Here is a 25,254-nt window from a genome sequence, read left to right on the forward strand (position 1 = left end):
CTTCATGAATTAAGTAATACATGTTTCCCTCCATAGCATCCAATGTTTTTTTTCCTTCTGTTTTATCTAGTCATCTATTTTTTTTTCTTTTTTCTTTCTTTCTTTTTTCTTTTTTTGTGGGTGAGTGAGGATTAAGTGACTTGTCAAGGGTCACACAGCTAGTAAGTGTCAGAACTCTGGTCCTCCTGAATCCAGGGCCAGTGCTCTATCCACTGCACCACCTACCTGCCTCTTTATCTAGTCATTTCTAGTGAAAACATATTATTTCCAATCTTATGGCAACATTCTGTGTCCCTCACCAGGGGCCTATTGTTCTTTCACTGCATGACATGTTTTTTTTTTTTTGGGGGGGGGGTGTTTTTTAAAAATACCATTCATATAGCGAGTTGTTCATTTCCCCACATCTTCTTTTCCCATCCAAAGTCATGACCAGGTTCTGAAAGAAGAGGTGATAGAAACAGCACTTGTACATTCCAAGTTCTTTAGTTTCCTAACCAGTATGTCAAAGTTACTGGAGAATTATACCAATTTTTTTTCTAATAGCGATATTTGTTCCCACAAAGATGAGCAATTAGTGGATTTCATAAGTCTTGGCAGGGTCGAAGCCACAGCTGAGAAAGATCACATTTCCTGATTAGCCATGCCAAAGCTAAAGGAGGTTAATTTTGTATATTCAGCCAGTGAGGGTGCCACTGTATCTGCAGACAAGCACAGAGGAACTCTCCACTACCAGATCTCTTTCACCTGGTATTGGTAGCAGGTTTCTTCATACATGCCAGCACCTACCAGTCCTCCTTATCATCTCCTAATTTCTTTTCAGACACCCTATGTGTCAATAGACTTTTTTTTCTTTTTTACTTTACCAGTCTTTTCATTTTTCTAAGTTTCTTGAAAAGTAGCCAATAGTTGGCAGCTAGGTGGAGCAGTGGATAAAGCACTGGCCCTGGATTCAGGAGGACCTGAGTTCAAATTTGACCTCAGACACTTGACACTTACTAGCTGTGTGACCCTGGGCAAGTCACTTAACCCTCATTGCCCCGCAAAAAAAAAAAAGTAGCCAAATAATGGTTATTGTTGCATATTCCAATGAAACAAGCGGGAAGAATTTTGAGAGCCAACTTATTCTTATCCTTTTGGGGATTTTGAAAAGCTAATTAAGTTACTGATTTATAAAATTTAGAGAGCTCATACCTTTGCACAGTTGAACCAAAGTTTTATCAAAAGTATATTTGTTCCTTCACACCAGGAACTCAAAAACCTATTTCCTTAAAAATTCATCTTCAAGTAAAGATTTATTTCAGATGTTTTAAAATATAAGCCATAAGCATTACTTCAAAAGCCAGCTCATTGGTTGCAGACTTTAAAGTTTCACTAAGTTAAGCAATTACAGTTGGCTGAGAGATCCAGAAGTACTCTACTGATGAATCTGGGCCTAGTGCCAACTAAGGGTTAGCCAAAGGTACTCAGGCCCTGGGGGACCTGAGGTGAACAGGCACCTGTTCAAGGCAACCACTCACCCATCTCTCTTCTGTGGATATATTGCTGGGGGGTAACATACCTAAGACTGAGAAAAGGGAAAATGGGCTAGAATTTAGATAAGGAATAGTTTGACTTAAACATTGCTTCCCTATATGTATCTCTTTGATCTTGGCGGGTGTGATTAAGAGGAACTTGTAATTGTAGCCAGAGTATGGGGGTGGGGAGAAAGTTAGGAGAAGGGGAAAAAGGAAAACACAGGCATTATGGAGGAGGAGGAAAGCCCTGTCTGGCTCAGAAATGGCTGAAAAATAGCATCATTTTACCAATTTTTTTTGAAAGCTACTTAGAGGACACCTAGTTCAATGAGTGTATTATATAGAGAAGGAGAAGTTATTTGTCCTGAAGTCACACAGGAAGCAAGTGGCGGAGCTGGTTTTCAAAGCAAATTCACTTGACTCCAAATGCAGTGCTCTTTGACTTATTCTGGCTGTTCTGTCCTACTTTATTGAGGTCACTGAAGTTACCATGTAACTTCTCAGACAAGAAAGCAGAAATAGGATGGTGAAAAGCCCTCTGGTCAAGGGGCTGGACCAGTTCCTTTTCCAGAGGTCCTTATTTCTGGACCCAATTTTACTAAGCTGTCTAGAAAAGTTTGTACTTCCTAAGGCGCCCAACTTACTTTTTTTTTTTTGGTGAGGCAATGGGGGTTAAGTGACTTGCCCAGGGTCACACAGCTAGTAAGTGTTAAGTGTCTGAGGCTGGATTTGAACTCAGGTCCTCCTGACTTCAGGGCTGGTGCTCTATCTAATGCACCACCTAGCTGCCCCCCAACTTACTTTTGAAGAGTAACCAATGGGCTAGGTCAGTAGTGCTCATAGTGAGGTGACACTAGATTCATAACTGCAATCACCATTAACCAAAGAACCACGTGATTATTGTGTTTGGGGCTGAGCCTAGTCTATTAATATTATACTATTATACTATTGTACTATATAATATATGATATAGTCATATAATATTCTAATGCGGAAACTACAGTCTTAAAGAAGTCATGCTTTGCAGTTCAAGAATCTGATTGAATGACCATAGCAGTTGAAGATAGAAAATGATCTATAAATATAAAATAGTTTGACATCTTCGTTGGTAATGTTCTAAGGGCCAGTTGAGCTCACCTTTGTTTTTGTAGGCCTGCCAACTAAGAATGGTTTTTGCATTTTAAAATAAAGTTGTATTTAAAAATGTAAAAACATTCTTATCTTGCAGATCATACAACTGACAATGACCTGAATTTGGTCCTTGTGCCATAGTTTGCTGAACCATGTTGTAGAATAGACTCCTTGAAAATAGAATGTAAGGCTCTTGACATCAGATGTTTTTCAATTTGTCTTTGTATCCCTAGCTCCTAACACAATGCACGGCACATAGTAGGAGCTTAATAAATGCTTTTTATTCTAGGAGTGATTGTTGTCAAGAATCTGTTGATCATTCCCCCAAACCTCATGTTCATGTCTCCTTTGTCACACTTCATTATATCTGTCTATTTTTTTTAATCAAATAAAAATAATTCAGTAACTTAAGCTAATTAAAACAACGCTTCGGTTCAATGGTTCCCAAACGTATTGAATTGGAGTCCTTTTGAGACTGTTAAAAAAGTGTTTCCTGGCACCTTTCCTTCCCAGCTGTGAAGCCTTTAAATGGAATGTGAGTGGAAGCAGCTTCTTGTCTTATTTCACTTTTTACAGATGTTGTTCCATATCTCCCCAACTAGATTGTAAAAATTTCAAAGGCAGTGATTTGTTTATCTGGTGGCTTATTCATGTTTATATTCCTGGTGCTTGGATAGATTACTGGACCTAGAGTCAGGAAAACCTGAGCACAGATCTCACTTCTGACACATTAGCTGTGGGAAAATGGACAAGTTACAAAAGCTCTCTGAACCTCAGTTTCCTCAAATGTAAAAACTTGTGATACCTACCTCACAGGGTTGTTGTGAGGCCCACGTGAGATAAAGTATGTGAAGCATTTTACAAAGTTTAAAACCATGTATAAATGTTCCCTATTATTACATCCCTGAACTCAGCGTTCAGTAAATATTTGTTGAATGTTGAATAAGACCAGAACCATTAGGTACATTCCTATGGCAATACTGCTGCCTCATTGGTCTGAATTTTAGTAAGGTTTTATCTGTATCTATTGTTTATGACAGATTGCATGTTTAAAAAGATTTGGGCATAAAAAACTGGCCAAATTAAATATGAATAGAATTAGGGGATTGTGAAATCTCTTGCATAATGAAGTCCTAACAAAGATAAAATCCTCTTGATGTACCAGATTGAAATGGCTTGCTCCTTAGAATGTCTGACCAAAATTCAAAATTCCATTTAGATTTCACCCTTTGAACTTGGTTTGTCTTAATGATAACATCATTGAATGAACTGCTGTTTTGATCTGATTCTCGCCCACAAGAAGCAACTGGTTACTGAAGAAGAAAATTCTGGGAACCCTGGGGGCAAATGGCTCCTCAATCTTAAAATTCATGATAGGGTCAAAAAGAAATGTCTAGGGGTCATTTGACATTCACCCTAGATTTTATGAGGGCACATTTCAAAAGGTTCTGGGAAAGGAAATATTGGCTCCCATGGCCAATACTGGAGAGATCAGCTTAGGAGGGACAGAATGAAGTTTTGAAGATACAGAGAGGAAAAACTGCAGTGAAGAGGAAAAGTGAGAATTCAATGGAGAGGATCATGGATAGTCACAGGGAACCCATCAACTGCTTTAGATCTGAAAAAAATAAATGTAAGAGATAGAAACAAGGTAAAGGAAGATGCATACAAAAACATAATATGGACCTCTAAGAGAATCAGTCCTGCCGAACCTCAGAATGAGGTTGGCAAGGAACACTAAGGACAGCAAAAAGGGTTTTTTGAAAGCTGTATTGGGGAAAAGAAGAGACTCCAAAAAAGGGACAGAACAGCTGTTTGGGATGTGTGGGACAATGATAACTGACTGACAGCTGATAGAAGTTAAAGTTGCCTAAATTTTGTTTCACTGCTGTTTTCTCTTCCTTGAAGAATGATCTTTGACCTGAAAAGGGCAGACAAAAATAGCAAATAAGGAACTGAAATCCAAAATAAATAGAGGATGAGAGAGGACCTACCTGCCCTCGATGAGTTCAAGTCAACAGGCCCAGCATTCCAGGGCACTGAAAGATGATGACTATTCAATTGTGTTTGAAAGGTCATGGAGGACCAAAAAGGAGGGCAAATGTTCCAATTTTCAAAAGAGGAAATACAAGTCAATATGCAAGTAAATGGGAAGAAATATGATTATTCTGCACTCCTAGACCATCAGTTCTCTTCTGGAGACAGACAGCATTTTTCATCATGAGTCCTTTGGAATTGTAGTGGGCCATTGTATTGATCAGTGTTACTAAATCTATTGCAGTTGATTATTTTTATAAGATAGCTGTTACTGTGTAAATTATTCTCCCAGTTCTCCTCACTTCACTTTGCATCAGATTTTAGCAAAGCATTTGACAAAGTTTCTCATGCTATTTTTGTAGATATGATGGAAAGAAATGGGCTGGACAACAATACAATTAGCTGATTTAGTACTAGCAGAATGATTGGACTTAGAAGTAATTCCATGTCAACTTGGGGGGTTGGCTATATTGTGGCACCTCAGGTATTTCTGCTCAGTCCTTTGTCATTTAATATTTTCATCAATGATATAGATGAAGGCACAGATGGAATGCTTATAAAATTTGAATCTGGTGCAAATCTTGGAGGGTTAGTTAGTGACTAGGTTGAATTTATATAAATTCTAGCTATTATTATTGTTATTATTTTATTATCTCAACAGACTGGAATAATACATCTGGTAAGATGAAATTTAGTAGGGACAGAGTATAGTCTTACACTTTGGTTCAAAACATCAACCTCACAAGTACAAGATGAGGGAAGTCTATAGGATGCCATTCTTACTCCAATATGATCAAAGCTAATATGATCTCAGGTTGTTTTATGAGAGCCATGATGCCCAGGACTCTGAGGTGAATAGCCCACTTTACTGGGCTCTGCTCAGAAAACATCTGGAGTATTGGATTATAGGATCAGAAATATAGAGACGTAAAAGGATCTTAGAGGTCATCAAGTCCAACCCTTTCATTTTTCAGATGAGGAAACTGAGGCCCTGATAAGTTAAGGAACTTGTCTAAGGTCACACAGGTTATTAGTGTAAGAGTTAGGATTTGAATCCTAAGTCTTCCAACTCTAGACTCAGCATTTCCCCCCACTGCATTACACTGTTTATTTCTGGACAAGGCATTTTAGAAAGGACATGAGTGAGCTGGAGAATGTCCAGAGGAGAATGACCACAATAGTGAAGGGCTTAGAGGTTATACCATCTGAGAATTAATTGAAGGAATCTAGTGTGCTTAACCTGGAGAAGAGAATACAAGTGTGCTATCTTTAAGTAGTTGAAAAGTTATTATATAGAAAAGAGATTAATTCAGTTCTGATTGACCCTAGAGGAAGGAACAGTCAAAGTTGCAGGGGCAGATTTCAAAACTATATAAAGAAAAAAACTCCCCAACAATTAGGGCTACTCAGAAGTGCAAGAAATTGCCTGGGGAGGTAAGAAGGAAAGGAAGGAAGAGGAAGGGGGAGAATGGAGAGAGGAAAGGAAGGAAGGAAGGAGTGGGAGAGATGGGAAAGGAAGAGAAGGAGAGGATTCCCTACTTGGCAGAGGTCTTCATATTGACATGGGGCCTAGGATAACTCGGAAGAAGCAAAACCAAAGATGATCAGATAACAGGACAGGCATATTAAGGGATTATTAAAGTTTAGATTGTCCAACTAGATATCAAAACAGACACATATAAGAAGTAAGGGGAGACAAATTTTATTTTTAATTTAGAATTTTCTTTTTCCCAAATTACATGTAAAAACAAATTTTGTTTTGTTTTGTTTTTGTGGGTTTGTTGTGTTTTGTTGTGTTTTGTTTTTTGCTGGGCAATGAGGGTTAAGTGACTTGCCCAGGGTTACACAGCTACTATCAAGTGTCTGAGGCCAGATTTGAACTCAGGTCCTCCTGAAGCCAGGGCTGGTACTTTGTAAAAACAAATTTTAACATCAATTTTTAAAACTTTGTGTTCCAAATTCCTCCCTCCCCAACCCCACTAAGAACTCAAGCAATTCAATATGAATTATACATGTCTAGTCATGCAAAACATTTCCATATTAGTAAGGTTGTGAAAGAAAACAGACAAAAAAACTTTAGAAAAAGGAACTAAAAAAAATTGTGCTTCAATCTGTATTCAGATACCACCAGTTCTTTCTCTGTATATGGACTGCATTTTTCATAAGTCCTTCAGAGTTGTCTTGGATCATTGTATTGTTGAAAATAACTAAGTCATTCACAGCAGATCATCTGTTATTTTGTATACAGTACATTTCACTTTGCATTAGCTCATGTAAGTCTTTCCAGCTTTTTCTGATAGCATCCTGCTCATCATTTTTTATGTAAACAGTATTTATATAGTACTTTAAAGAGAGATTTCCTTACAATAAACCCATGATGTTGATTATTGCAACAATAATAGTTAACAAATATATGACAAAGAATTTTCTTCACAATAGCTCAGCAAATAAGTACCATACATTTTATCAACAGCAGCAGCAACAGCATCATCCTCCTCCTCATCCTCCTCATCTTCATCCTCCTCCTCATCTTAAATTGCTCTTGCCTCTGCTTCAAATTTTTTTCACAGTTACTATTGCTAACTGTTTCCCTCCATCCTTATTCCTTCCCCATGATATCCCTCCTCAAAAGTGTTTTGCTTCTGACTGTCCCCTCCCCCAATCTTCCCTCCCTTCTTTCAATCCCTCCCCTTATCCTCTTCTTTTCCTATTTTCCTGCAGGGTAAGATAGATTACTATACCCAATTGAGTGTGTATTTATTCCCTCTTTGAGCCAATTCTGATGAGAGTAAGGCTCACTAACTTTCCCGCACCTCCTCCATCTTACCCTCCACTCCATAAGCCTTTCCTTCTTTTATGTGAGACACTGTACCCCATTCTACCTCTCCCTTTCCCTTTCTTCCAGTGCATTCCTCTAATGCCTTAATTTTATTTTTTAAAAGATATCATCCGGGGCAGCTAGGTGGCGCAGTGGATAGAGCACCGGCCCTGGAGTCAGGAGTACCTGAGTTCAAATCCGGCCTCAGACACTTAACACTTACTAGCTGTGTGACCCTGGGCAAGTCACTTAACCCCAATTGCCTCACTAAAAAAAAAAAAAAGATATCATTCCTTCATATTCAACTCGCACCTGTGCTCTCTGTCTAAACATACTCCATTCAGCTGCCCTAATAATGAAAAAGTTCTTATGAGTTACAAGTATCATCTTCTCATTTAGGAATGTAAACAGTGTAATCTTTTAATATCCCTCATGATTTCTTTTTCCTGTTTACCTTTTTATGATTCTCTAGAGTCTTATATTTGAAAGTCAAATTTTCTATTTAGTTCAGGTCTTTTCATCACAAATGCCTGAAAGTCCTCTCTTTCATTGAATTCCCATTTTTCCCTGAAAGATTATAATCAGTTTTGCTAGGTAGGTGATTCTTGGTTGTAATCCCAGTTCCTTTGCCCTCCAGAATATCATATTCCAAGCCCTCTGATCCTTTAATGTAGAAGCTGCTGGATCTTGGGTTATCCTGACTATGGCTCCACCATACTTGAATTCTTTCTTTCTGGCTGCTTACAATATTTTCTCCTTGACCTGGGAGTTCTGGAATTTGGCTATAATATTCCTGGAGATTTTCATTTTGGGGTCTCTTTCAGGAAGTGATCAGTGAATTCTTTCAATTTCTATTTTACCTTTTGTTTCTAGAATATCAGGGCAATTTTCCCTGACAATTTCTTGGAAGATGATCTCTTTTTTTGATCATGGCTTTCAGGTAGTCCAATAATTTTCAAATTATCTCTCCCTGGGGCAGCTGGGTGGTGCAGTGGATAAAGCACTGGCTTCAGTTTCAGGAGGACCTGAGTTAAAATCCAGCCTCAGACACTTGACACTAGCTCTGTGACCCTGGGCAAGTCACTTAACCCTCATTGCTCCACACACACACACACACACACACACACACACACAAAATACAAAAAACCAAACCAAACCAAAACAAAAAAATTCTCTCTCCTGGGTCTATTTTCCAGATCAGCTGTTTTTCCAAGGAGATATTTCACATTGCCCCCTATTTTTTCATTCTTTTGGTTTTGCTTTATTGTGTCTTGATTTCTCATAAAGTCATTAGCTTCCATTTGTTCAATTTTACTTTTTAAGCAATTATTTTCTTCAGAGAGTTTTTGTACCTCCTTTTCCATTTGGCCAATTTGGCTTTTCAAACTGTTGACTTTTTTTCATGACCCTCCTGCATCACTCTCATTTCTCTTTCCATTTTTCCCTCTACCTCTATTACCTTATCTTCAAAGTCCTTTTTGAACACTTTTATGGTCTGAGACCAATTCATATATTTCTTGGAAGCTTTGGATGTAGGAGCTTTGACTTTGTTATCTTCTTCTGAGGTATATTTTGATCTTCCTTGTCACCAAAGAAACTTTCTAGGGTCAGCATTTTTTTTTCTGTTTGCTCATTTTAGCAGCCTATTTCTTGACTTTTAACTCCTTAAAGTGGGGCACTGACTCCAGGACCCACTGTCCCAAGCTTCAGGGGATCCCATGTGGTAAAATTTAAGGAGAGGCACATTCACCACTCCCCTGGCCTGTGGTCTGGTCTGCAAGCAACCACAGCCCTGCTTGACCTCTGATCTGGGAAAGAATCCTGTTCCACTGTGGCTGTAGGCTCTGGTGTGCCTTGGTCCCTCCCCCACCTGGGCTGCCACTCAAGACTCTGACTTGGGCCCTAGCTCTGGTAAAACAACAGAGTCCTGCCTCAGCACCAGAAAAGAGACCTCTGTAATCTCCCCCTAGTCAACTGCTTGACTCCCTCGCCATCCCTGGGCTGATTTCCAGAAGTAGCTGCCACTGCACCTGATTCTGAGGCTCCTCTGGGGCTGGATCTGCACTGGCTTGGTCTGTACTGGGCTGTGCTCCACTCCCACCCTGGCACAACAGATCTTTCTTGCTGACCTTCTAAGACATCTTTAGCTGGAAAATGATCTCACCCCATCCTTTGGTGGGTTCTGCTGCTCCAAGAATTGTCTTATGGCATTACTTGAAAGTATTTGGAGGGTTCTTGGGGAAAGCTCCAGGAAGTCACTGCCTATCCTTCACTATCTTGACTCTGCCCCCAAGATAAAATTTTATATCAGGAAAGTCACTTAGGAATAGCTACTACTTGACTAGAGCTAGGACACAGAGATAACCCCAGAGGTCAAGACCATCATTCCCAAAAGAAAAAAAAAATATCCCCTTGGCTCTCAGGAATAAGACAAGCATCCAAGCTTTCCCCACCCCCCACCAAAAAGGAACTTTCTTTTTTCAGTTGTCCACTCCATCTATCCTCTATAAAAGCTTTTGCCTTCCTTCTGTTCTGGAAGGAGGATGTTTCTAATTCACCTTCTCCCTGGGGGTGAAGTCTTTGACTTCCCACTTGGTTACTGTCTCTAGTGCCAAATAAAAGACCACTTTAATTCGAATTGGACTGTGTGTGAGAGTGTAATTCTTTACAGAGAAATATCTAAGGACCCCCACCTTTTCCCTGTGACAATATGAAGGCTGTATTATCACTTGTTTAGATATTGTAGAGGGTATTTTTGTTCACATATGGCCTGGACCAATTGTCCTCTGCTCTTCCAGCTCTGAAATTATTTGAGTTACTGTGGCTAAAAAAATGTCTTGCTCCATAGCAAACCTTAAAGTGATAAGCCTTTTCGAACATAGCTAAGTTGATCCTCAGATGATGGTACAGTAGTACCTTTGGAGCTCATGCTCAGAGGTTTTCCAGCTATGCTAGTTTCAGAGCTCTTGATCTGCTGGCATAACCTTTGGGAATCCAGGATCACCTTCGTGCCAAGATGAGGCATCAGAGTATCACTTGATTGCTTTTCTAAAATACTTTTATCTACATGGAAAAATATATAACGTATCTGCTCATTTTCAAGAAGCTGATGAGAGAACACGTATTTATGAATTGATACAGGGCTTTTCAAAATGGCATCTACAGTAGAATGACTGACTAATCTGTGCCTAGCTTATCTCAACCATGTTTTAGTGTGACCTGCTCTGGCATTGTATCTTGGCAGAGCAGGTTGTGTGGAAATGCTATTACATAAAAGGGAATTAATTTCTTGACAGTATACTATTAATCCAATTATAAATGTGACATAGCATGATAATATTGTATAACTCATGATGAGATAATGAGGAAGTTCACTTATGTCAGCTGTGGAGGGTAGGACAACCCTATACAGATGGAAGCCTGGTTATCATCATCAGAGAAGCTTGCCATCTCTGGAGTCTGAGGTATTTTGCTCATATATAAACTCTTACCTTTACTTGAAAGCTGATAGATACTGTTGAGGGATATGAGATACTTGGCATACAAGTGGTAGTAAGACTAAATCAAGAAATAACAATATGCTTTTAAAGAAAACTGAGGTTTTAAGAGAATAGTAAATTAGTTGACAGACGAGACACATAAAAATTGTTGGAATGGAATCCATGCAGAGCACGGCATAAACATGGTTCCAAACTACATTTTTTAGTTGTATCTAATCATGCATACTTAAAAACACTGCAGCTCTGGTAGCCGCAGTAGTAATTCTGTATGCACAGAGTACAGCTCTAGTCAGTCAGGAGAGATGGCTAGGAAAATACAGACACCATTCAGAAGTCCTTTCTGACAAAACCCAACAACACCAAACCAGTCATGTGGATTTTAAGCACTGGATGCATTTTCTCCACTGAACTTGGCATGTTTTCTCTACTTCATTATTTTGTGCAGCATATAATGCCCTCTTCTCCCATTAACACAGATCAAGAGAAGGATTTTGCAGGTATCCAACAAGGCTTAAGTTTGGAAAAATGAAGCTACAGAACTATTTTTCCATTTCTTAAATTTCTCCTTTAGTTTTTTAAAGTACCCCATGCATCTTCCTTCTTTGACTGCACAAAACTTGGATACCAGGGATCAGCCTTGACTTCCCTCTAAAGTTGGAATTGCTTTGGTGGCAAAAATAAAAGAGTTTGGGGGTGAGGAGGAATAGAATTGCAACCAGGAACAGATTGTTATAAACTCCTCCTTCCAAGGTATGATGTTTAACTTCTTGACAGCAAACATTTGCAGGTCACCAGAGTCATACCTTAGGAGTTTAAAACAGAGCTTCAGAGGGTAAGCTAAAGGTGAACTTTAATAGCAAACTACCTCTTTTATAAATGTTGCTGTTATATATTTTTGAATTAAAAGATGTAATAGGAATTAAATTCTTTAATGGAATGAATCACCCACTGTCTAAACTCCATATTAATAGGAAACAATTAAGAATTCTTTTTCTACTTAGTCTTTCAGTAGAATATAGTGATTTTGAAGTTAACACACACACACACACACACACACACACACACACACACACACACACACACACACACACTAAGAACAACAACAAACCAGGCAGGAGAAATTTGCCCAATTAAAGGGAAGTTTAATGTTACACCTTTTGTTGACTGTTAATTTTCCAGAACACAGTAGAAATTCAAACAAGTTCAGTTCAATTGGGACTCTCTGGAAATAATTACCTGAATGGAGATTAACACCTCTCCACTAGGCTTAGCTTTATCCTATTGTTTGTTGTTAAAGGGGCTATTCATTCATAAAGCTGAACCCACCCAACCAAACAAGGGGACCTTGGTGCATGCTCAGGTGAACTCTGAGCCAAGAGAAAAAGATTGACTCATTTCCTCATGGCTGAACATTGCTGTGTAGTCAAGCTAAAAAGTTAGAATGGAATTTTAAACAAGGTTAATAATGGGAGGGTTTCAGAAATAGGCACCAGAGCCACCTCCATTTTCCATAGGCATCAAAGCAAAGAGGGCAGGAGCCCTTGGACTGGGTCTTTAATAATAATGGATGACATTTATATAGTACTTAAAGGTTTACAAACCATTTTACATACATTATCTTATTTGATTCTTGCAACAACTCAGTGAGGACAGTGCTTTATAATTCCCATTTTACAAAAAGAGGAAGCAGAACCCAGAGAACTTTAGGAACTTACCCATGTTCACACAGATAGCATAAAAGATGGGATTAAACCTGAGTGTCTCTCTGATGCCAGATATGACATTCTATAAATTTCAGGTAGAGAGCTGTTTCTCTACTTGGTCAAAATTACATTTTAAGTGGATTCCAGAAACTACAGACTGATGAGCTTAACATCATTCCCAAATAATAACATAGACTTAAATATAAAACAGACATTTGAGTCTGATTGAGTCAGAAAAGCAGTAACTCAATTCAACAAACATTTATTAAGAACCTACTTTTTTTCCTTAGCAAAGGAGAAGCTAGGTGGCACAGTAGATAGAGCACTGGACTGGGAGTCAGGAAGACTAATTTTCATGAGTTCAAATCTAGCTTTAGAAACTAGCTGTGTGAACCTGGGCAAGTCACTTAATCATGTTTGCCTCAGTTTCATCATCTATAAAATGAGCTGGAGAAGGAAATGACTGACAACTCAGTATCTTTGCCAAGAAAACCCTAAATAGGGTCACAAAGAGTCACCTACAACTTGAACAACAAACTTTTTGCAAGGCACCATTCTAGGTCCTGAGTATACAAAGATAAAACAAAAAATAGACCTATCCTCAAGGAGCTTACATTTATGTTAGTGGAATCTTTTTTTTTTCTTTTTTAATTCCTTGTTAAGTACCAAGTATACTCCCTGAGGAAGTTGCTTGAGAAATTATTTTTTGGCTCTCTCTGAATTCCCATAACTTCTTTATTTTTAATAAAAGTATTTTATTATTTTCCAGTTACATGTAGAGATAGTTTTCAACATTTGTTTTTATAAGATTTCCAATTTCAAATTTTTCTCCCTCCCTCCCCTCCCTCCCCCCCTCCCCTAGACAGCAAGTAATCTGATATAGGTGAGATATATATATATATATATATATATATATATATATATATATATATATATATATATATATATATATATATATATATATATATATATATATATATATATATATACACACATATACATATATATGATAACATTAAACATATCTCTGCATTAGTCATGTTATAAGAGAAGTATCAGAGCAAAAAGGAAAAACCTCAAAAAAGAAAAACAATAGCACCAAAAACAAAAGAAATAGTATAGTTGAATCAGCATCTATATTCCACAGTTCTTTTTTTTTTCTGGATTTGGAGAGCCTTTTCCATCATGAGTCCTTTGGGACTTTCTTGTACTATTGCATTGGTGAAAAGAATCTAGTCTATCACAGTTGATAAACACATAATGTTGATGATACTGTGTATAATGTTCTTCTGGTTCTGCTCCTCTAACTCATCATCAGTTCATGCAAGTCCTTCCAAGTTTCTCTGAATTCCTCCCACTCATCATTTCTTACAGCACAGTAGAATTCCATTACATTCATATACCACAATTTGTTCAGCCATTCCCCAACTGATGGGCAACTCCTCAATTTACAATTCCTTGCCACCACAAAAAGAGCAGCTATAAATATTTATGTACATGTGGGTCCTTTTCCCTTTTTTTATGATCTCTTTGGGAAAAAGACCCCAAAGTGGTATTGCTGGGTCAAAGGGTATGCACAACTTTATAGCCCTTTGGGCATAATTCCAAATTGCTCTCCAAAATGGTTGGATCAGTTCACAGCTCCAACTACAACACGTTAGTGTTCCAATTGTTCCACAGCTTCTCCAACGTTTATTATTTTCCTTTTTTGTCATATTAGCCAATCTGATAGGTGTCAGGTGGTACCTCAGAGTTGTTTTAATTTGCATCTCTCTAATCAATAGTGATTTAGAGCATTTTTTCATATGGCAATAGATAGCTTCGATTTCTTCATCAGAAAACTGCCTGTTCATATCCTTTGACCATTTCTCAATTGGGGAATGACTTGGATTCTTATAAATTTGATTTAGTTCCTGATATATTTTAGAAATGAGGCCTTTATCAGAAGTACTGATCATAAAAATTGTTTCCCAGCTTTCTGCATCCCTTCTAATTATGGGTATATTGCTTCTATTTGTACAATACCTTTTTAATTTAATGTAATCAAAATCATCCATTTTGCATTTTATAATATTCTCTCTCTCTTGTGTGGTCATAAACTGTTCTCCTTTCCAAAGATCTGAAAGGTAGACTATTCCTTCTGTAAAGAATTAATTGTTATTTGAGGTTTTTATGACCCCATCTTTTGGCTAGAATTAAAAAAAAAAACCTTGGCGCATGCACTGGCCTCTGGGACTCCGCAAACGGCATGGTGCTCCACTCACTGGTTGTAGCCATCACCATGGTGCTGGCACTTCACGTCATCACCACTCGACGATGCCTACATGAGCCTGGCAAAATTATAATGATTGGAAGCCTAGTGAGGGCAGTCATGTGACTGTCAGAGTGGCCAGCCAATTGGCTGGGTCTGCCTGGGGTTTGCTGGGAAGGGGGAGGAGAATTTACCATTCTAGCTGGAAGCTAGAAGGCGACAGGAGTGCTGCTGTGTATTCTCACCTGATTCCTGGGTGGTGGTGTTTTTCAGGTTGTATAATTTCCCTTTCCTCATTTTATTTCCTTTCCCTTGATCCTACTGATCCTGTTTGTGTGTTTTTTTTTTTAAGTTCGTTCTTGTTAAAATAAATCTTGCTCTGTTTTGAGGGAGGCTGCCAGTCTCCTTCCTTGCCCCAATATTGTGGCGAGCCGCTTAGCTAACACTCCCCAGTTAAAAAATCGGTCCCCACACTTCCTCTCCTAATTTACCTTTGGTATCACCTCTTATGTCTAAATCATGTACCCATTTTGACCTTATTTTAGTATAAGGTTTAAAATGTTGGTCTATGCCTAATTTCTGCCGTACTATCTTCCAGTTTTCCCAGCGGTTTTTGTCAAATACTGAAATCCTATCCCAGAAGCTGGAGTCTTTGGGTTTATTAAACATTACTAATGTCATTTACTACTGTGTCTCCTATGCCTAGCCTATTCCATTGATCTTCTACTCTATTTCTTAGTCAGTACCAGATAGTTTTGATGACTGCTGCTTTATAGTAGAGCTTCAGATTTGGTACAGCTAACCCTGTTGGTGGAATCTTTACACAGATAAAATAGTATGGTTATTTGAGAAGGGAGGGAGCACTGACAATCAAGGGGATTGGAAAAGTCTTCTTAAGGAGAGGATGCTTGAGTTGAACCTTGAAAGAAGTTGAGGATGCTAAGAGGTAGAGGTAAAGAGTATGTAGTTGACAGGCATCCCTATGCAAAGGCAAGAAGGTGGGAAATACAGTGTCAAGGTCATGGAACAGCAAGAAGGAAACTTTACTTGGAACAAATGGTATGGGAAGGCATGTGATTTGAAATGTCTGTTAAGGTATGTTGGAGCCAGAAAATGAAGGGTTTAAAATATCAAAGAAAGGGGGCAGCTAGATGGCACAGTGGTTAAAGCACCGGCCCTGGATTCAGGAGTACCTGAGTTCAAATCCGGCCTCAGACACTTGACACTTACTAGCTGTGTGACCCTGGGCAAGTCACTTAACCCCCATTGCCTGCAAAAAAAAAATATCAAAGAAAGAGTTTTTTTTTTTCTTAGAAGAAATAGAGACCCCCTTAAAATTTCTGATCAGGGTCAGACTTGTGCTTTAGGAAGGCTATTTTGGCAGTTATGTAGAGAATGGGTTGAGGAAAGGAGACAAAGATTGGAAACAAGAATCATTTAGGAGGGTATTGTAATTGAATAGTCCAGGTGAGAGGTGATGAGCACTTAAACAAGGATAGTAGCCATGTGAAATTAGAGAACATGAAAGGTGTTGTAGATGTATAGATGGTGGTCAAGGAGGAAAAAAGAAAAGTGCAGAGGACAGAGATTTAGGGGATACACAAGATTATCAGATTATCAGTGGGTTGTAGATAATGATCCAGCAAAGGAGGCTGAGAAGGAACAGTTAGATAGGGAAGAGAACCTGGATAAAGCATTATTACAAAAACCATGGAAGGAGAGCCTATCTAGGCAGAAGGGTAGTCAACAGTGTCCATAGTCATGTTATCTCCTTCATTAGACTGTGAGCTCCTTGAGAGCTGGGACTGATTTTTGCCCTTTTTTTGTATCTCTAGTGCCTGATTGGGTGCTTCTTGACTTGACTTGATTTAATTAAGAGCTCATTGGTAACCTGGGAGAGCACATTTTTAAGTCTGAGAGGGAATAAATACAAGGGTTTAAGTAGTGACTAGGAGGTAAGGATGCTAAGATAAAACTAGTTTTGGAGGGGTTGGGCAGGGGTAATGAATGAGATGTGAGAGGGTGAAGAGGAGACATGGTCAAGTTTTAATGATGGAAAAGAGCTGAACATGTTTGTGGGCAGCAGGAAAGGAAAGAATCAAGATGAGAGAGGAGGTTTGGCAGAAATTAGGTTTGGATCAATATCTTGTACTGTATGCTAAGATAAGCTCCAAGTAGATACATGACCAAGATATAATAGGTCATATCATGAACAAATGGGAGAAGTAAGCAAGGAACTATGGAAAGGGTAAGTGTTCATGACTAAACAAGTGATTGAAAGATTCACATAAGACAAAATGGATGTTTTTGATTATATGAAATTAAAAAGGTTTTATACAAACAAATCTAATAGTGGTAAAATTAGAAGGGAAACAAATAACTGGGAAAAACCTTTGTAGCAAATGTATCTGATAAAGATCTTGTAGCTGAGATCCACAAGGAAGGTTCAAATATATAACACCAAGAGCCATTTCCCAATAGATGGATGGTCAAGGAACATGAACAGGCAGTTTTCAAAAGAAGAAATTCAAATAATTAATAATTTGAGAAATGCAAATTAAAGCAACTGAAGTCCTACCTCATACGCATTAGGCAAAGACAAATAGGCTCTCCTTCCATGGTTTTTGTAATAATGCTTTATCCAGGTTCTCTTCCCTATCTAACTGTTCCTTCTCAGCCTCCTTTGCTGGATCATTATCTACAACCCACTGATAATCTGATAATCTTGTGTATCCCCTAAATCTCTGTCCTCTGCACTTTTCTTTTTTCCTCCTTGACCACCATCTATACATCTACAACACCTTTCATGTTCTCTAATTTCACATGGCTACTATCCTTGTTTAAGTGCTCATCACCTCTCACCTGGACTATTCAATTACAATACCCTCCTAAATGGTTCTTGTTTCCAATCTTTGTCTCCTTTCCTCAACCCATTCTCTACATAACTGCCAAAATAGCCTTCCTAAACAAATATTGGAGAGACTATGGGAAACATGCACATTAGTTGGTGGAGTTGTCAATTTGTCTAGATATTCTATAATTTGTAACTATACTACAAAAGTTACCAAACTAGCATACTCCTTGACCAAATTATATCACTACAAACTCTATACCCCAAAGGAATCACAAAAAAGGAAAATAATCTATGTGTACAAAAATATTTATATCAGCTCTTTTTGTGGTGGCCAAAAATTGGAAAGTCAGCATGGTGTCCTCCTATTGGGGAATGATTAAACAAAATATAGGATGTGAATAATGGAATAATTATTGTGCCAGTAAGGAATGACAAAATGAGCAGCTTCATAAGAAATTGGGAAGACTTTTATGAACTGGGGTAGAGTAAAGTGAGCAGAACTAGGAGAACATTCTATTCAAGGATCACAACATCATATAGAAAAACAACTTTGAAGGGCTAGATATGTGATCAATGAAATGATTATGAAGGGAAATGAATGAACTCCAAAAGAATGAAGATGAAATATGACACAGACTATTCCAACATATATTGAGGGCTTTATTTATTTTATTTTTTTAAAAAATTCCTTAAGTGGGATAGGAGTTAGGGGGAAGGACAGATGAATAGAAGGAAAAACAAAAGACAAATAAATGGGTTTTTTCTCTTTCACTCATGACTTCAAAGTGTAAGGACATCCTATAGAAACTCTGCTAAAGAGTGAGCCTTCAGGTCCAGCCCAAGCAATTATTCATCAGTTTCTCATGCTAATACTTCATCATCTATGGGGTGTGAGGAGGGGATGAAACAATACAAAGGAACTCTAACCCATGGGGAAATGTTGGGGCAATTGATTATTTAGTTGTGAATATTATGCTTGCTTATTAGTTCAGCACAGATCTCTATGTTTTTAGCTGCCTCTACAACTCAAAATGTAATGATGTGACTGGGATAGTGAACCAGAGGGAATCCTGTGTCCATTAGCATCTGTTTTATGAGTTTGACATTACGCTGTCATGGATGGTGAAGGGCTATACTCTTTAAGGTTTGGAGAGATTGAAGAGCTCCAGCCAACCCAGAAGCATGGATGGAAAGGAAATTGTGAAAATAAAACCAGTAACATAGGCTCATGGTGTTGTTCAGTCATTTTAGACTTGTCCAACTCTTCGAGACCTCATTTGGGAATTTTCTTGGCAAAGATACTGAATTGGTTTGCCATTTTCTTCTCCAGCTCATTTTACAGATGAGGAAACTGAGGCAAACAGGGTTAAGTGACTTGCCCAGGTTCACATAGCTAGTAAGTGTCTGAGGCCAGATTTGAACTCAGGAAGATGAGTTTTTCTGATTTCAAACCCAGCACACTAGCCACTGTGCCATCTAGCTGCCATAGGCCCACATGGTGTTTGTCAAAGGATTTGTGCTGACAATATAGCCACCAGTGCAATCAAAGGCTTTGCCAAGTGTTCCAGTAATGATGTCAACTTTGTGCGTGACTCTATCCTGCCATCTTGAGTTCTATACATCCATCTTCAACATGGACTTCATGTACAAAGATAATTGTCTGATATTCATAGACCAAGTCACAAAAATTTTCCACACAAGTGGATATATTGCTCCATCCATGGAGCAATTTCAAATGCAACAACCCTGGGGACTGATAGGTCTGATTTCTTTAACAGCTCTTTGAGATGGTTTACATCATTATGGTGAAATATTTATTTTGGCACTCTGCTGCTATGAATTCCTTGGATCATGGAGGCACAGTTCCCAGAATTAGAATAAATGTCATAGACTGGCATCATTTTAAACCAACGTGAAGAGAGTGGAGTCATCAGCAATAAAGCAAGATGGAAACAATAATGCTGCATCTTTCTTGTGTAGGTTGGCTAACTCTTGTTCCAAATCTATATGAAACTTGCTAATTCCAGAAATATTTCTAATACTACCAGCACCAATACCATGTTGTTGTTTTTTCTTTTTTTTTCTTTTTTTTTTTTAGTGAGGCAATTGGGGTTAAATGACTTGCCCAGGGTCACACAGCTAGTAAGTGTTAAGTGTCTGAAGCCAGATTTGAACTCAGGTACTCCTGACTCCAGGGCCAGTGCTCTATCCACTTCACCACCTAGCTGCCCCATACCATGTTGTTTTAATGTATCTGTGACTGTCTCCCATACTTGAGGATGATGTCATCCTTAGGTATTAGTTGCTACAATGGACTAAAAAGCTGTCTGCTTTTTTGGTGACAAGAGAATCAGTGTAGCCATCTGACACTGGGAAGATCTACGCCTTCTAATTCACTACATTAAATATTCAATAAATTTGATCATTTTTTTTCTCAAAGGAACAATCATCATACTAGAAAATGGAAACAGATTTTTGGCAAGTTGTCCTGAATGATGTGGGACACCCTTTCTGGTCTTCAATTTGGCAAGAAGTCCTGAGAATTCTTTAGCAAACCATTCTAGTCTCTTCCAGTTTTGAGATTAATCACCTTGAGGAAAACTGAAACTTGAGCAACTTCTTTCCTCACAGGAGGCATTTCCTGTTTGAATTTCTAAACTGGCCTTATAGAAAACTGCTGTTCCTTGGTCTTTCTGAGCCATTAAGAAGGATATTCATAAGGAAATTAGGATACACCAGTGGTTTACTGGACCGCAGTTTTTTGAAAGTTTTATCATTCTCATTGGCTGAACATGTTCCTTTTTCTTTGCTAGCAGTGAGCTGCTGGAATGACTAGAGCTTGAGAAGCAACTTTCATCATTTTTGGCCAATTCTATGTATAGAAGAGTGGTGATTTGCTAGCCTTTTGGAAAAAGGTTTGAGGTATTCTTGACAGGAATGGGTGTCATCAAACATCGGTCTCAATCAGTCAACAAGCAGTTATTAAATTTAAATTTTTATTTAAATTAAGTTTAGAAATAAAACAAGCAAATTTTTTTGTAACAATTATGCCCAGTCGTATAAAACAAATTCTTCCAATGGCTGTACACTTGTACATACACACAGATGTGTGTGTTATTCTGTACACTAAATCCATCACCTTCCTATAATAGATAATATGTTTCATAATGGAATCATGAATGGTCATTGTATTGATCAGAGTTCTTACAGTGTTCAAAATTGTTTATTTTTACAGTGTTGTCATTGTATAAATTGTTCTGCTCATTTCATTCTTTGTCAGTTTATAAAATCTTCAAAAACATTCATTTTTATAATATTGATGATGGTAGGATAAATTCTTCTGGTTCTGTTCACTTCACTCTACATCAGTTCATAGGGGTCTTTCCACATCCTTTTTGGGGAACCATTCATTTCCTTATATCTTATAGCACAATAAAACTCCAACATATTCATATTCTACAACTTATTCAGCTGTTCCTCAATTGTTGGACATCCTCTTAGTTTCCGGGGTTGGGAGTTTTGTTATTTTTTTTTTTACCATCACAAAAAAGAACTGCTATAAATGTTTGCACATGAAAGACCTTTTCCTTTTTATTTGATCTCTTTTAGGTATTGAACTAGCAGGGGCCACAATCTTCAGAGGTATCTCCACTGACTGTCTCTTTCACTCCCTGCTAGATATGATTTTTTTCCTGCTGGACTAATAACACTGCTTCAAGATACCATTGCAATGGCTGAGATGGGTGGGGGGATAGAGAGAGAAATACTCTTCTCCCATTCTGCTGCCCTCCGGTAGAAGCTCAAAGGCCACAGGCAAAAAATAATCCCTTCTAGAATGCTAGGGTACATCCTTGTTAAAGTTTCTCCATGACTGAGCTTACTCCTTTCTTTTTAAAAGCCACCGGGGATATTGCCCATTTTTTGCCAACTAGTGGTTTTTGGTCCTCTTCTAGAACAAAGGACAACAATCAGCCAGCCAATAGTTGAATCTTTTCTCATTTAATTAAGGAGAATTTCTTCCCAATTTACAAAGGAGTAATTTACCAGATACATCTTTGCACCTTATTTATTAAATTAACATCTTCTTGTCTCTGTTCTTTGTCCCTTTTGTTGTTTCGCCCACTGGACAGGGGAAGGGAATCAGCTGATCAGGGTGTCCTGACCAACTTCCTAGCTAATTAAAAGTGCTCATTATTAATAAATAAGATTTTAAACCACAATACTAGGATGGTGTAAAACAAGGAATCAATGTAATGTAAAGAGGAGAGGCAGAAACTAGAACCTGACTAATATCCTCCCCAGAGCTCAGGAAGGAAGGAAACAAATATTTATTGTTAAGCATTGTACTAAGTGCTTTACAAATATTATCTCACTTGATCCTCAAAAAAGCCCTGCTGCCTTAGCCAAGATATCCAGTAGTAGCGCTACTTACCCAATAAAAGACAACTATATCCAACAGGAGCAGGTTTGAGAGTTAATCAGTTAGAGTTTGAGGTAAAACATAACCCATTGAGAGCAAAGATGCACACTCTATGGAGACACAGACATATACACAGAAAGGAGCAGTGCTCTTGGTTAGAAGTTACTTCAAGGAGTGAGACTTTTGGCATCAGAGTAAAGAGCTGACTATGGATTCAGGAGAACTAACTCTGGTGTGTAGAGTCAAGGGGAGTAGACCCAAGAAACACAACCTCATAGGCATTATGTGCAATTGTGGAAGGGCATGGCCCAGTTTTGGGGTAAGAGGAATTTTGTAGCTATTGTTCATAGTATGTCATTTCAGTAAATGCCTTTGCTTCGAGTTAACTGTGTCTATTGGCTGACTATTAAATGTAATCTCATTGGTGGGGAATTGTGAGCTATATTTTAGGAGTATAGAAACTTTGAGCCTTAGAACTTTCAAGAGAAGACATCCATCGGATAATCCAACCCTTAACTTGGAGTGCAATTTTGGGAAGTAGCACAGAGAAGGTACTAAAATAATAAACCATATTAACCAAAGAAAAATTAAATAGTATGTCAGATCATTGGATGCAAAAGAAGTTTTTAATAAAAACTTATTCATGTAAAAGATACTAAAACAAAAGAACAGCAGGCCATCTTAAATATGATAAATGTGTTTAATATAATAAGACAACATAATAGTCAACAGAGAAACATTGAAAGAATCCCTAAATTTAAAAGTTACAAACAATACTGTCTATTTTAATCACATTCCTATTTATCATCCTCTTAGAATGCCATGAACAAAGAAATTAAAGGACTAACCATTCCTTTAATTTAGTGAATAAACAATGAAGAAATAAAACTCTGTAAATAATATAATTATATATTTAGACAATACAGTACACTCAACAACAGAAATTGAATTAATATATGATTTTAGCAAGGCAGATGAACATAAGATACTCAAAAAACCTTCTGAGTTGCTATAAACTACCACAAAAATCAAGAGTAACTGATAGAGCAATATCATTTATTAAGGGTAAAATAGATAAATTATTTTTGCATTAATTATCACCACATATCATCAATCCACAAGCATTTATTAAGTGTGTTCTTTCTGCCAGTTACTATAAGTGCTAGGCATACAAAGAAAAAAAAAGCAAAAACAGCTTCCTGACCTCAAGGAACTTTCATTCTAATGGGAGAGACAACATGAAAATGATTGTGTACATAGTTACACAGGAACTGTCTCATTTTTTGTATTTGTCTGTCCATTGCTTAGCACTGTGCCTGGCTTAGTATAGTGGTTTTATAAATGTTTGTTCAGTCATTTTAGCCATGTCAGACTCTTCATGACCCCATTTGGGGTTTTCTTCACAAAAATACAGGGGTGGTTTGCCATTTCCTTCTCCATCTCATTTTACAAATGAGAAAACTGAGGCAAACAAGGTTAATGATCACACATAGCTAGTCTGAGGCCAGATTTGAACTCAAGAAGATGAGTTTTCCTGACACAAGGCCCTGTGCTATATTCACTGAGTTACCTAACTGCACCCATTTTTACAAATGAAGACTGAGAAATGGCCGTCTACATACACATAATCAGGGTCACCACTTCCTCTCCTATTACTGTCTTCTAAATCCTCTCCAGTCTAGCTTCTAGGCTTATTATTTAACTGAAATTGCTTTTTGCAGAGCTATGAACCATTTTTTAATCATAAAAGTATTTTATTATTTTCTAGTTACATGTAGAGATAGTTTTCAACATTTGTTTTTTTGTTGTTGTTGTTGTTGTTTTTTTAGTGAGGCAATTGGGGTTAAGTGACTTGCCCAGGGTCACAGAGCTAGTAAGTGTTAAGTGTCTGAGGCTGGATTTGAACTCAGGTACTCTTGACTCCAAGGCCAGTGCTCTATCCACTGCACCATCTAGCTGCCCCTCAACATTTGTTTTTATAAGATTTCTAGTTCCAAATTTTTCTCCCTCCCTCCCCCCTCCCCAAGACAGCAAGCAATCCAACATAGGTTATATATGTATGATCATATTAAACATTTTTTCTGCATTAGTCATGCTGTGAAAGAAGAATAAGAACAAAAGGAAAAACCTCAAAAAAGAAAAACAAAAAAAGTAGAAACAGTATGGTTCAATCTGCATCTAGATTCTGCAGTTCTTTTTTCTGGATTTGGAGAGCATTTTCCATCATGAGTCCTTTGGAATTATCTTGGACCATTGTATTGCTGAGAAGAGTCAAGCCTATCACATTTGATCATCACACAGTGTTGTTGATACTATGTACAATGTTCTCCTGGTTCTGCTCATCTCACTCAGCATTAGTTCATGTAAGTCCTTCCAGGTTTCTCTGAAATCCACCTGCTAATCATTTCTTACAGCACAATAGTATTCCATTACATTAATATACCATAACCTGTTCAGCCATTCCCCAATTGATGGGCATCCCCTCAATTTCCAATTTCTTGTCACCACATAAAGAGCAGCTATAAATATTTTTGTACATGTGGGTCCTTATGAACCATTTTTAATTGTCATATCTAATGTCCTGCTTTCAATCCTGTTCCTTACAGATCTCTCTGTTGCATTTAACACTGTCAAATCACCTTCTCCTCCTAAATACTCTCTCCTATCTTGGGCAAGTCATTTGCCCTTTTTTTTTTTGGCCTTAGTTTCCTCAACTGTAAAATGAAGATAATAATAGCACCTACCTCACTAGGTTGTTGTGAAGATCAAATGAGATAATATTTGTAAAAATGTCTAGCACGTAGTATGTGCTATACAAATGCTTATCCCATTACCTCCTTCAATTATCATTTTTATCAGATGACTCTCAAATGTATATCCAAGCTTACTTAATCTTTTTCTTAAGCTGATGTCCTATAGCACCAATTGCCTTTTGTACATCTTGAAATTGAAGTCCTGTAGTCATTTCAAATTCAAAATATCTGAAAAAGAACTAATTATCTTCCCACTCCACCTCCAGGGTTTGA

General features: G+C 37.9%; 1 pseudogene; it reads right to left on the reverse strand.

Moving 5' to 3' along the window:
• Window positions 1-19,284: 19,284 nt before the first annotated feature.
• LOC122754621 overlaps window positions 19,285-25,254 on the reverse strand; it is a 32,455-nt pseudogene continuing 26,485 nt past the window's right edge.

The sequence above is a fragment of the Dromiciops gliroides genome, chromosome 4 (assembly GCF_019393635.1).
Source record: "Dromiciops gliroides isolate mDroGli1 chromosome 4, mDroGli1.pri, whole genome shotgun sequence".
NCBI classification, from domain to species: Eukaryota; Metazoa; Chordata; class Mammalia; order Microbiotheria; family Microbiotheriidae; genus Dromiciops; species Dromiciops gliroides.